The following is a 14,442-nucleotide window of genomic DNA, read 5'->3' as shown; positions in this document are numbered from 1 at the left end:
AGCTCGAACCCTTTCTCGGAGAAAGCAAGGATGAATGGGAGGAGTATGAGGAAGTAGTCGAGCAATATTTTATTGCAAATGACGTAGCAGGAGAAAAGAAGCGCGCAGTATTTTTGTCAAACTGTGGCAAACGCACATATTCGCTTCTAAGAAATCTTGTGGCTCCAGAAAGGCCTAGGGATGTTGCCTATGACGCCATTATCACGAAACTGAACGGGCATTACGCTCCCAAGCCTTCCATAATTGTAGAGCTTCTGAAGTTCTACACAAGGATTCGTCAACAAGGAGAAACCATGAGCGACTTTATTGCATCTCTGCGGAAGTTGGCGGACTCTTGCGACTTCAAGATGGTGCTCAACGACATGCTTCGAGATCGGCTAGTCTGCGGCATCAATAACGACCTCATGCAGACCCGACTTTTGGAAGATGCAGAACTGACTTTTGAGAAAGCGGTCAAAGTCGTCGTAGCCATGGAAGCCGCGACGAAAGATTCCCAAGCAATCGCGTGCCGGGCTGGGACGACTTCAGCTGTCGAAACCAACCGCCTATCAGAGCAGTCACCTAGAATGTCTCGGTGTCGTCACTGCAGAAAGTCACACGGCTCAGCAGCATGTCCTTATGCTAATATGACATGCCACAACTGCAAAAAGGTTGGCCACCTCTCAGCGGTCTGCACAGCAAGATCCTATGACGAGTCAAGCAGCGTCAAGAAAGATGGGAAAGCTGCGCGAGACTATCAGAACTCGCCAGGACGACGGTCGAAAAAGGCGCCATCGGCGGTTACAGTTCACAGCCTCGACGACCCCATCAATCAGGACAGTGACGATGATCCCCCAACGTACAACATGTGGCAACTGAAAGCATCTCAGGTTCCTCCAATTATTATAACTGTCATTATTCAAGGCAAACCAGTTGACAGGGAACTCGACACTGTGGCAGGCGTCTCTGTAATGGAAGAAACACGTTTACGAGAATTGTAGCCGGATGTGAAGGTTGTCCTCTTCAATGTCGTTCTTAGAGGGTACTCAGGAGAGTTGACACCGGTACAAGGTTTCGCCAAGATCCTGGTGAAGTACAACGATCGAGAAGTTCTTCTTTTTCTGTTCGTCGTTGGCGGAACTTCCCCAACTCTGCTGGGACGAAACTGGATACAAGCTCTGCGTCTACCTGTTGCTGACGTCGTAAGTCTACATAATACATCAACGAATGGTCTTTTCAGCAAATTTCCAGAGGTTTTTTCTGGTGGGCCGGGTCTGCTGAAGAATGTAGAAGCCAAGATTTGCGTGCCAGATGGATCAAGACCCCGGTTCTTCAAGCCAGGACCAGTCCCCTTTTCATTGCAAGATCTGGTCACTCAAAAGCTTCAACGACTAGAACGGGAAGGAATTTTGAATCAAGTCAGGACTTCTGACTGGGCAGCCCCGATTGTCTCGGTACTAAAAAGAGATGGTCGAGTGCGAATCTGTGGAGACTTTAAGGTCACCATAAACGCAGCAGCCCAGGTGGAAACGTACCCGATACCGAGAGTCGAAGAGCTCTGGACAAGGCTTTCCAGAGGCATCAAGTTCTCCAAGTTGGGCCTCAAAGATGCTTACCAGCAGGTGGTACTCTCTCCGGCCTCACGAAAGTACGTCACTATTAATACCCACAAAAGATTGTTTGAGTACACACGGCTACCTTTTCGTGTTTCATCAGCGCCAGCAATTTTCCAGCGAGAAATGGGAAACCTCCTTTGTGACCTCAGGCACGTTGTCGTCTACTTTGATGACATCTTAGTAACTGACTCGGACCACATGAGAAATTTCGAAAAAGTACTTCAGCGGCTAACAACAGCAGGATTGACGCTGAAGTTTGAAAAGTGCCAGTTTTTTGCATCAAAGGTGGAGTATTTGGGACACCTGATTGACCAAGCAGGTCTTCACCCTTCGCCAAGTAAAGTGCAAGCAATTGTAAAGGCACCGACTCCAAAAGACACAAAGCAACTACAAAGTTTTTTGGGCCTGCTTAATTTTTAGATTTCTACCCAATTTGTCAAGTGTCCTGGAGCAGTTACATCGGCTGCTGGGAAAAGGATCACGCTGGGAGTGGTCAGGAGAGCAGAAATGCGCGTTCGAGTGAAGCAAAGAGCTGGTAACTTCTGCTGGTGTCCTTGCACATTACGACCTCACGAAGCACCTTGCGCTAAGCTGCAACGCTTCACCCTACGGAATTGGAGCTGTACTGGCGCACAGGAGTTCCATGGGCGAAAAGAAGCCTATTGCGTTCGCATCACGTCGTCTGATGGCAGCAGAACAGAACTACAGCCACCTGGACAAAAAGGCTCTTGCACTCATGTTTGGAATAGAAAAATTTCACCAATATCTCTGGGGTCGACCTTTTGAGGCAGTCACTGACCACAAGCCCCTGCTGGGACAATTAGGCGCTAACAAAAACGTTCCCCCGCAGTGTTCACCAAGAATCCAAAGGTGGGCCTTGAAACTAGCTAGCTGCAGCTACGCCTTGGTCTATCGTCCTGGAAAAACTCTAGGTCATGCTGATGCGCTGAGTCGCCTACCACTGGTGACTAAGAAATTCGCAGTGCCAAAGCCTGCAGATATTTTCATGTTGGAACGTGACTACAAAATTCTCTCCCCAGAAGTTATTGCGACAGCTGCGGGACGAGATCCGGTGTTGTCGAAAATACGTGAGGTGCAATGGGCCGGTTCAACTTTTCCCGCTACACCAGAGTGGCAACCCTACGCTAAAAAAAACGCAGGAGCTCAGCGTACAAGACAATTGCGTGCTATGGGGTACGAGAGTAGTAGTTCCGAAAATTCTAACAGGAAGTGTGCTAGATCTCCTGCATGAGGGACACCTAGGAACCACCAAAATGAAGACGGTGGCAAGAAGTCACGTTTGGTGGTATGGCATTGACGAAGACATTAGGGTCAAGGTCAAAAGCTGTTCTGTGTGTCAGGAACACCAGCGAGCACCACAACCAGTGCCAACGACACCTTGGCCCATTTCCGAAAAAGCTTGGTCACGCCTTCATATAGATTTCGGGGGACAATTTTAAGGACGATATCTTGCAAACTACAGAGTTTTGGTGGCATTGCACCCTTCTTCGAGTGCCCAGGACAGCCGAGAAAAAAGCAACAGCCCCGGATGGTTTGATCGTGCTGGGCGACACCAGCATTCCAGCTGAAATATCCTCTGCCCTCAAGAAAGGACCGAAATTCAGCACCGTGCCAAAGATTCCAGCCCATGAGCTTCTTGCACTTAATCGCCGAATGTCCAACAAGGCGGAGCAGGAAGACCGTGAACGATGTCTTCTTGATGGTGCTGACTGTCTTCTGCGAACGATGACCAGGAGTTCTCGCCGAGGCAGGGAATCGACTGACAGTGTGGTGACTTTTTTCAGGGAAAAAGGTCTTCGACTCTTACAAGCGGACAAAGAGGGCGGCTTCGTCGTTATGCCGTCTGATATTTTCAAGGACTGTGCAGAAAAGGCCGTCATGAAGAACTTTGCCCTGGCTGACGTCAAGCCGCTAAAGGTAAAGAAGACTGCTGTTTCTTTGTGTAAGAGCCTAGAGCTGCAAAAACTGGCAAAAGCTGTCGGCGATTCGAAAAACGTTACTTTAAAGGGTTTTTTTAATGTGAAGACGCATAAGGAGGGTTTTCCGTTCCGAAGTATTGTTAGTGAGAAAGGTACTTGGCAACAGGAGGTCAGCAAATATCTGCTAAAACACCTTAATGGGCTTACTATGAATGACCCCTTCGCGACCAGGAACTCGTTGGACGTGATTGAAGAATTAAGAAGTAACAATTCTGTTGGTTACGCTTTTTCTATTGATGTAGAGGATTTGTTTTATTCAGTGCCACATGAAGAAATGTACCGCTCTGTCATCGGGTGTATCGAAGCAAGTGGCGTTGTGGCTTTCCAGAATGCTTCTGGTATTCCTCTGGACAGCTTCATGGCATTACTGGAATTTTATCTGAGTAGCACGTTTGTGTCGTTCGATGACAAGCTGTTTATCCAGCGCAAAGGCATTTGTATTGGGTCATGCGTCGCTCCGGTGATTTGTAACATTTTTTTGTCCGCTGTTGATCGTGAATTGAATCGTGTTTTAGACGCCGACAATGTTCTTAAGGTTTTTAGATACGTGGACGATTTTCTTGTACTTTTAAAAACTAACACCCCTGTGACGCACTGTGATACAGTACAAAGTATTCTGTCAGCTTTTGAACAACATGGGAAAGGTTTATTTTTTACTCATGAGCTTCCTGACAACAATCATTTGCAGTTTTTAGATATTAACATCACCATCAACGAACGACGTGTGTGCTGGATGTATCGACCTCGCGCGCGGAAAGAGTTACTTCCTTTTGATTCAGCGCATTGAAAAACTGTTAAGAGAGCTATTGCAACTTCGTGCCTGGAGTCTGCACTGCTGAAGTCTTGTGACCATCAGGCGGATGCTAGTTTTAAATATCAAATTTCTAGACTGGAATTAGCTGGCTTCCCGTGTTCGGTTTTGGTTTCTGTGGCGGAGACCGCCTTACAAATAATGAAGGGGTTGAAAAGAAAGGTCCCAACGAGGCAGAGAACAAAAAGACCAGAGGTCATTCCGTACATACACAAGGTTGCCCACAATCTGAAGAAAGTCGCAACCAAGTACGATGTTCCAGTCGTATTCTCTGCCCCAAAGAAGTTGGCTGGGTTGTGCGCCCGCATCTCTGATGAGGAGGCAAAAGCACCGTGTGACAAAAAACACGTCACCCCTTACGTGGACTGCACAGTGGGTGTGGTCTACGAAATCCCCCTGAGTTGTGGTAAGGTATACATTGGCCAGACGGGGCGGTGCATCAATGACCGAGCACGGGAGCACGCATTATCAGTAAAAAACAAATATGGCTCTCATTTGCCTATACATTGCAACACGTGTGGCTGTGTTCCGCGACTTCAGCAGATGCGGATACTATAGGAAGAAGCCGAGAGACGGTCGCTCGAGAGCTATTGGAAGCTTTCTTTATCAAAAAAAGTGAGACGGCATGTGTCAGCGATACTTCTATTGTTCTTCATTGTAATGAATATCAGTTTTTGAATGATTGGGTGAAAAATTAATCAACTTTTACGTGGAGCTGCTTTGCCTGTCGTGTGTATATATGTGTTCGATTTTCCAGAATAAAACTAGTTGAAAGTTAGCGCCTGTCCTGTTTACTTCTTGTCCTTGTTCCTGTTGCGCTATTTTATATGTTTTACTAACATTACCCGGATCTTCTGCGCTGGCATCCCCGAGAAATCCAACAGCGTCGTCTGTACCTCCGGTGCCACCGCCTGTACCTGCGGTGCCAGCATCCCCGCAACGTTCCGCACCCGAACTTCAAGCTCCAATGGCCAGCCCTAGCCAAAGGGAAGCTTCCCTTATCAGATCGACCAGTTCTAACGTCGAAGCGAGCTCAAAAGTGAGAAGATCCACGAGAGTCAAGAAGCCAGTGTCGCGCTATGAGCCATAGTGAACCAGGGGTAAAGGCGCGTTATGTATCGAGGTGCGGAGAACGGTGTGAACAAAGACGACGACGACGGCGCTCGGGCAGCCCGAGCCGAGGCTGATAGCCAGCCATACATCACTTCGCGTTCGGTCTCTTAATTAGGACATTTCTTGGAAATATCACAAGTTCACTGCCCTCTTCAACAAACTTTGCATTGGTTCTAAAGTTGTCAGTTTAACCAGGTGATATTGAACTGTATTGAAACGTTTACAAACGCAAGGTAAATTGACTTTCTAAAATCGAATATTGCCTAGTTTGAATAAAAGAAATTTGTGATCGATCACCCCAAAATAATTTATGCAATCACAAAAATGGCTAAACTATTTTATTTTTGTGAAGGCGGTAAGTTACGTATTAATAACGTGATCAAGTTTGCAAGCGGCATACTGCACAGGTTGTTATAGTTTACTTCAGTAAGATGACAAGGCCAGGAATATTTGTAGAATTCACAACATCCAGTTATAGCTGCAGTGGCTCTAGCAATCCTCAGCATGGATTTGATTGGACATTGAAAGATGTCCTGTTCCCGTCCTCGTCCTCGCTGTTTTATACTTTCAAGTTTTGTATGGATTTGACAATATCATATGTGCGAGCAAGACTAACTGAAGAACGTATTTAAAACAAGTATGTTTAGAACAAATAAATATTTCAGATACCAAAAACGAACTTCTGCGCGAGGCTAGCGCATGACAAAAAATATCGGTGAGTATACTTTTCCGCAGAGCACTGTGGATTAAGCTAGTGACTTACAAAGAAAGCTTCGAGAATGATGATAACGAGAGAAAAAATGTAAACATGAGTATATGGCATGCGACGAAGCACGGAACATAGCACATGTAATGCTCATATTAACCCCTGTATTTTATTTAAGAGCTCGTGTTCGGGTCCTGTAGCTGTACCGAAATCGTTATGAGTATAGCAGAGATTCGGTGTTGGCCTCCTATGTGTCGGCAATCCAACAACTTCCAGTAATAACTTAGGAGGCGCTCTGCTTATTCAGATACCCTAGCGCGCACGCCAAAACGTCCACAATTAGATCAAGCTATATTAAGGTCCGAATTCGATGTTAGTGTATCCCTGGTGCCGCGGTGGACAGACTGCGGGAGCAGAGGGTTATAATAAGCACACTAAGCCCACCTCAGACAAAAAAGCTGGTTAATATTCAGCAAGAATGTCACCCCCCTTACCATCTATACCGAGACGTCGTCTGGAATCCTCTTGCGATCGCAACTCTACACAGTTCGACCCTTCTGGCTCACGTTTGACGCCACAGTTCAGCGTGGCAAACAAAAACTCAAACATTCAGAGAAATCCAATCGATACTGCCAATTTATTTAACATTATACTTTGTTTCACAACAGAGAGTTTTACGCAACCGCTTTTGCACATCCGATACGGTACGATGGGTCCTCCGGTTCGAACAGTACATTTCCCACTCTTCTGAGGTAGAGAATGCGCAGTTCGTGCCGGTGGGCCTATCGTACCGTATCGGATGTGCAAAGACGGTTCCCTAAAACTCTGTATTAGGGAGTTTTAGGGAACCGTTTCTGCACATCCGACGCGGTACGATGGGCCCTCCGGTACGCACTGCGCATGTGCTACCGCAGGAGACTCGCGCATGCGCAGTTCGCGCCGGTGGGCCCATGGTACCGTATCGGATGTGCAAGAATGGTTCCCTAAAACTCTGTATTAGGGAGTTTTAGGGAACCGTTTCTGCACGTCCGACACGGGACGATGGGCCCTCCGGTACGCACTGCGCATGTGCTACCGCAGGAGAGTCGCGCATGCGCAGTTCGCGCCGGTGGGCCCATGGTACCGTATCGGATGTGCAAGAATGGTTCCCTAAAACTCTGTATTAGGGAGTTTTAGGGAACCGTTTCTGCACGTCCGACACGGGACGATGGGCCCTCCGGTACGCACTGCGCATGTGCTACCGCAGGAGACTCGCGCATGCGCAGTTCGCGCCGGTGGGCCCATGGTACCGTATCGGATGTGCAAGAATGGTTCCCTAAAACTCTGTATTAGGGAGTTTTAGGGAACCGTTTCTGCACGTCCGACACGGGACGATGGGCCCTCCGGTACGCACTGCGCATGTGCTACCGCAGGAGACTCGCGCATGCGCAGTTCGCGCCGGTGGGCCCATGGTACCGTATCGGATGTGCAAGAATGGTTCCCTAAAACTCTGTATTAGGGAGTTTTAGGGAACCGTTTCTGCACATCCGACGCGGTACGATGGGCCCTCCGGTACGCACTGCGCATGTGCTACCGCAGGAGACTCGCGCATGCGCAGTTCGCGCCGGTGGGCCCATGGTACCGTATCGGATGTGCAAGAATGGTTCCCTAAAACTCTGTATTAGGGAGTTTTAGGGAACCGTTTCTGCACGTCCGACACGGGACGATGGGCCCTCCGGTACGCACTGCGCATGTGCTACCGCAGGAGACTCGCGCATGCGCAGTTCGCGCCGGTGGGCCCATGGTACCGTATCGGATGTGCAAGAATGGTTCCCTAAAACTCTGTATTAGGGAGTTTTAGGGAACCGTTTCTGCACATCCGACGCGGTACGATGGGCCCTCCGGTACGCACTGCGCATGTGCTACCGCAGGAGACTCGCGCATGCGCAGTTCGCGCCGGTGGGCCCATGGTACCGTATCGGATGTGCAAGAACGGTTCCCTAAAACTCTGTATTAGGGAGTTTTAGGGAACCGTTTCTGCACATCCGACGCGGTACGATGGGCCCTCCGGTACGCACTGCGCATGTGCTACCGCAGGAGACTCGCGCATGCGCAGTTCGCGCCGGTGGGCCCATGGTACCGTATCGGATGTGCAAGAATGGTTCCCTAAAACTCTGTATTAGGGAGTTTTAGGGAACCGTTTCTGCACATCCGACACGGTACGATGGGCCCTCCGGTACGCACTGCGCATGTGCTACCGCAGGAGACTCGCGCATGCGCAGTTCGTGACGGTAAGCCTATCGTACCGTATCGGATGTGCAAGAACGGTTCCCTAAAACTCTGTATTAGGGAGTTTTAGGGAACCGTTTCTGCACGTCCGACACGGGACGATGGGCCCTCCGGTACGCACTGCGCATGTGCTACCGCAGAAGACTCGCGCATGCGCAGTTCGTGACGGTGGGCCCAATGTACCGTATCGGATGTGCAAGAACGGTTCCCTAAAATTCTGTATTAGGGAGCTTTAGGGAACCGTTTCTGCACATCCGACACGGTACGATGGGCCCTCCGGTACGCACTGCGCATGTGCTACCGCAGAGACTCGCGCATGCGCAGTTCGTGACGGTGGGCCCATTGTACCGTATCGGATGTGCAAGAACGGTTCCCTAAAACTCTGTATTAGGGAGTTTTAGGGAACCGTTTCTGCACATCCGACACGGTACGATGGGCCCTCCGGTACGCACTGCGCATGTGCTACCGCAGGAGACTCGCGCATGCGCAGTTCGTGACGGTGGGCCCATCGTACCGTATCGGATGTGCAAGATCGGTTCCCTAAAACTCTGTATTAGGGAGTTTTAGGGAACCGTTTCTGCACGTCCGACACGGGACGATGGGCCCTCCGGTACGCACTGCGCATGTGCTACCGCAGAAGACTCGCGCATGCGCAGTTCGTGACGGTGGGCCCATTGTACTGTATCGGATGTGCAAGAACGGTTCCCTAAAACTCTGTATTAGGGAGTTTTAGGGAACCGTTTCTGCACATCCGACACGGTACGATGGGCCCTCCGGTACGCACTGCGCATGTGCTACCGCAGGAGACTCGCGCATGCGCAGTTCGTGACGGTGGGCCCATCGTACCGTATCGGATGTGCAAGAACGGTTCCCTAAAACTCTGTATTAGGGAGTTTTAGGGAACCGTTTCTGCACGTCCGACACGGGACGATGGGCCTCCGGTACGCACTGCGCATGTGCTACCGCAGAAGACTCGCGCATGCGCAGTTCGTGACGGTGGGCCCATTGTACCGTATCGGATGTGCAAGAACGGTTTCCTAAAACTCTGTATTAGGGAGTTTTAGGGAACCGTTTCTGCACATCCGATACGGTACGAAGGGCCCTCCGGTACGCACTGCGCATGTGCTACCGCAGAAGACTCGCGCATGCGCAGTTCGTGACGGTGGGCCCATCGTACCGTATCGGATGTGCAAGAACGGTTCCCTAAAATTCTGTATTAGGGAGTTTTAAGGAACCGTTTCTGCACGTCCGACACGGGACGATGGGCCCTCCGGCACGCACTGCGCATGTGCTACCGCAGAAGACTCGCGCATGCGCAGTTCGTGACGGTGGGCCCATTGTACCGTATCGGATGTGCAAGAACGGTTTCCTAAAACTCTGTATTAGGGAGTTTTAGGGAACCGTTTCTGCACATCCGATACGGTACGAAGGGCCCTCCGGTACGCACTGCGCATGTGCTACCCCAGAAGACTCGCGCATGCGCAGCGCGTACCGGAGGGCCCATCGTACCGTATCGGATGTGCAAGAACGGTTCCCTAAAACTTTGTATTAGGGAGTTTTAGGGAACCGTTTCTGCACATCCGACACGGGACGACGAACCCTCCGGTACGCACTGCGCATGTGCTACCGCAGAAGACTCGCGCATGCGCAGTGCGTACCGGAGGGCCCATTGTACCGTATCGGATGTGCAAGAACGGTTCCCTAAAACTTTGTATTAGAGAGTTTTAGGGAACCGTTTCTGCACATCCGATACGGTACGATGGGCCCTCCGGTACGCACTGCGCATGTGCTACCCCAGAAGACTCGCGCATGCGCAGCGCGTACCGGAGGGCCCATCGTACCGTATCGGATGTGCAAGAACGGTTCCCTAAAACTTTGTATTAGGGAGTTTTAGGGAACCGTTTCTGCACATCCGACACGGGACGACGAACCCTCCGGTACGCACTGCGCATGTGCTACCGCAGAAGACTCGCGCATGCGCAGTGCGTACCGGAGGGCCCATTGTACCGTATCGGATGTGCAAGAACGGTTCCCTAAAACTTTGTATTAGAGAGTTTTAGGGAACCGTTTCTGCACATCCGATACGGTACGATGGGCCCTCCGGTACGCACTGCGCATGTGCTACCCCAGAAGACTCGCGCATGCGCAGCGCGTACCGGAGGGCCCATCGTACCGTATCAGATGTGCAAGAACGGTTCCCTAAAACTCTGTATTAGGGAGTTTTAGGGAACCGTTTCTACACATCCGACACGGGACGATGGGCCCTCCGGTACGTACTGCGCATGTGCTACCGCAGAAGACTCGCGCATGCGCGGTGCGTACCGGAGGGCCCATTGTACCGTATCGGATGTGCAAGAACCGTTCCTTAAAGGGATACTACAACAAAATTTCGGCGCTCATTTTTTGGTCGATATGTATTCAAAAAAGCAGCATCACATCGAACATACCAATATCTTGTTAAAAAAGTCACGAAAAGCAATTTTAAAACGAATTAAACGATTAGTGAAGAGCACCTGGTGGATGTCGCTAACACCTCGCTTGTAATGCCCGTCTAGGAACCTTGACAGCTGGTGACGGAGGTTGTGTCGTCTCCGGCCACGACGAGAGAAGAGGGGCAGGAGGAACTCCCCTCTTCCCGAGAATGCCTTTTGTGTGTCGCAGAAGTCGCAATTGTCCCCCTACAAGATTATAGAAGATTCACCCGTCACTCAAAATTCGTACAAAAGCAGCCGCTTCGGTGGCTGGAACGACTAGGCCATCATCTCGACGACAGCCTCGCCGTAGCTTTGCTCGTCTTGAGACGAGCTACGTCAGGATTGCGTTGGATGTCACGTGGTCTCCGCTGGGCCTTCTCCGAGCGCTTGCCAGAGTGGGCCGTTTATAACGAAAAATACAGCCACCAGGCTCAAAATACAAACGTGCGATTGTCATTTACGGATATTGTGGATCATATTCAACCTATTTTTGAACACGACGGGAATATTTCAAATTTCGTTGAAGTATCCCTTTAAAACTCTGTATTAGGGAGTTTTAGGGAACCGTTTCTGCACATCCAATACGGTACGATGGGCCCTCCGGTACGCACTGCGCATGTGCTGCCCCAGAAGACTCGCGCATGCGCAGTGCGTACCGGAGGGCCCATCGTAACGTATCGAATGTGCAAGAACGGTTCCCTAAAACTCAGTATTAGGGAGTTTTAGGGAACCGTTTCTGCACATCCGATATGGTACGATGGGCCCTCCGGTACGCACTGCGCATGTGCTACCCCAGAAGACTCGCGCATGCGCAGTGCGTACCGGAGGGCCCATCGTACCGTATCGGATGTGCAAGAACGGTTCCCTAAAACTCTGTATTAGGGAGTTTTAGGGAACCGTTTCTGCACACGGGACGATGGGCCCTCCGGTACGCACTGCGCATGTGCGACCGCAGAAGACTTGCGCATGCGCAGTGCGTACCGGAGGGCCCATCGTACCGTATCGGATGTGCAAGAACGGTTCTCTAAAACTCTCTGTTGACTTTGTCAGATCGTAACGCTGACTGCGGTTGGAGTTGATGTGAAACGAAGCAAAACAACACCGTGTTCCTAAACTTATCTCGTCAATTCGTACAGGCACTATGTTTGGCGTGAGTTGATAGCACGAGTGCGCCTCAGCATTTTGGATCCCGGTAAACAGTAGTGTTTTTTTTTATTGTTTTTCGCGACGTCTATCGACTATAAAAGACGATGTTTCCTCGAAGATCAAATATTTGTAGTACGTTTCTAAGATGTCGCGAACACGAAACACACACAAACACACACGCGCACGAATACACTAAGTAGAGAGAGAGAAATAAAACAAGTAAAAAACAGAGCCTCGCAGGCGTCCGCCGATAGAGGACGGTTGCTAGATTGTTTACGCGGACAAACACTATGGAATATCGCATCAAATGTTCTCTTCGAAACATCATCATCAACAATACATTTAAGGAGGGTATGGGTCTGTGGGAGACCAGGACATTAGAAGACCCGCACTACGCGGGGCCTAGAACGCGTCTTCGACTGGTGTTTTGCGTGTTATCCTGCCCATACATCAAAAGAGATTCTGACGTGGCAACAAATGACGTCAGAAAGAGCCGGCGCGCCATGTTCTCGGATGTCGCGATCCTGGCGGTTCATGCCAGAATCCCCGACCAAACGTAGGAGTGAACACGAGTGTCGCTGTTGTCGCGGAATCCCAAAACCCGGCTGTCAATGCTTCCGTGGACTTTGGGGCTGTAGAGCGACCTGGAGCAAAAACAGGCCTCTGCTCACATCCGCCACCACTAATGTGACACCGCCAGGATCGCGGCCGTGGCGACGACATGACATTTTTTTTATGTCAGCAGGCGGAAATCGAGGGGCCGCGACGCTGTAAGCACACCTGTCGGTGACACTTCCCTGTCACTGTATACCAACACGGATGTGAAGCACACGCTTGGTCTCACTAATTCAAAACTTGCAATAAAGCCGCAGGCCTTTCTTCCGAAACTTCGAATGTCACTCGCCATTTCGTCCACCATTCAATCAAACTTAATTAAACGACGCGTGCGGTCAAACACATTTTCCGAAGTATTAGTGCGCTTCGCATTTTCCGTTCACTGAGAGGTTCGCCGTTAGAAGCCTCGTAAGAGTCACACCCTCTGGGCCCGTTTGCCCGAAGCCCGTTAACTTTAACCGCGGCAGAATGCTAACCGCATTTCCCTACGAGGGGGAATTTTAGGTCACGTGACCATTAGAGTAAGGACGGCGCGGAAACACGGGGGTGCCCATGCGAGCGAGCGTTGCTTGCTTTGGAACCAATATGTCGTTGTAGCTGCAATATCGGGTGCGTTAGTCAGCAATGCATGGTGCAGGAGGCTTTCGCTTTGCCTTGCTCCCTTAAGTCACAAAGCATGACCAATGACCTCGCTGCATTGAGATAGCCTTTCGATTCTGGCCATTCCTACGCCTAAATGAACGCGGTAATTGTCGGCATGGCAACGTCTTTAGAATACTATAGTGCAGGGGTGGCCAGGCTGACCCGGACTAAGGGCCGCAAACGTAACCACGAAACTTCTAAGAGCCGCCGAAAAGGGGGGGGGGGGGGGGGGCGAAGCAAACGTCACTGCCTGGTTATCCGCCCCCCCCCCCCCCCCCCTTTTTTCCGAAAGCATAAAAAAGCATCTTGCGGGTCACAACTGCAAGCCGGTAAAAATAACGATGAGAATGTTCCGGGTCCTTTGTAAACTTGAATATAAGGTTTGTGACTAGTGGAAGCTATGAATGAGGTCAACCCGGGCTTCCGCGACCTTCAGCAATAAACGATATGGAGGGAACATCTGTTACCTAAGGGGGACAAGTATCACCGGCGAGTGACAGAGGCCGCGAGACAGAACATTTCCTCGACCCAAAGCCAAGGTGCATGCATGTTTTGACAGTCCCTGTCCTTGATGCCCTTCCCCCTAGGGTCCGGCAAACTCCCTCCAACAATGAAAGAAACCGGATCTGTGGAAACATACGAGTGAAAAGCGGTTCGACTGTACGTATAGGGGGACAAGGCTGCCAAATCGCAAGGTGTTCTTTATTGTGAAATCATTTCCATTTTCCTGGAGACACGCGGAAAGGGACGAGGGGGGTGGGGGGGGGGGGGGGGGGGGGGGGGGGGGGTCCTTTTACGAGGAATCTGCGAGCCCCACCGTGACCAGCGAAGAGCCGCATGCGGCTCTTCGCGGCTCTATGGTAGGCGTACCTACTTTCCCCTCCCGTGTTCCCCCCCCCCCCCCAAAAAAAAAAGAAGAAAAGTTTTAGAATAGAAAGTAAACATATAGCCTCACAGTCTTGCTAGCCGTGCACTACACTACGTACATGTATATACAACTGGACTGCTTTCTGACACATAGATGTGTCCAGTGACCCTGCTTTTTTTAATGTTGTAAAAATAATTTCGAACC

At 50.4% G+C, this 14,442-nt stretch overlaps 1 pseudogene; it reads left to right on the top strand.

The window, feature by feature from the left end:
* Positions 1 to 626: 626 nt before the first annotated feature.
* Positions 627 to 5,140, top strand: LOC120841793 (annotated as a pseudogene).
* Positions 5,141 to 14,442: the final 9,302 nt, after the last annotated feature.

The sequence above is a fragment of the Ixodes scapularis genome, unplaced genomic scaffold (assembly GCF_016920785.2).
Source record: "Ixodes scapularis isolate PalLabHiFi unplaced genomic scaffold, ASM1692078v2 PGA_scaffold6__148_contigs__length_123643588, whole genome shotgun sequence".
In the NCBI taxonomy this organism is placed as follows: Eukaryota; Metazoa; Arthropoda; class Arachnida; order Ixodida; family Ixodidae; genus Ixodes; species Ixodes scapularis.
The sequence above is the reverse complement of the archived record's forward strand: the minus strand, read 5'-3'. Positions and strand labels throughout refer to the sequence as shown.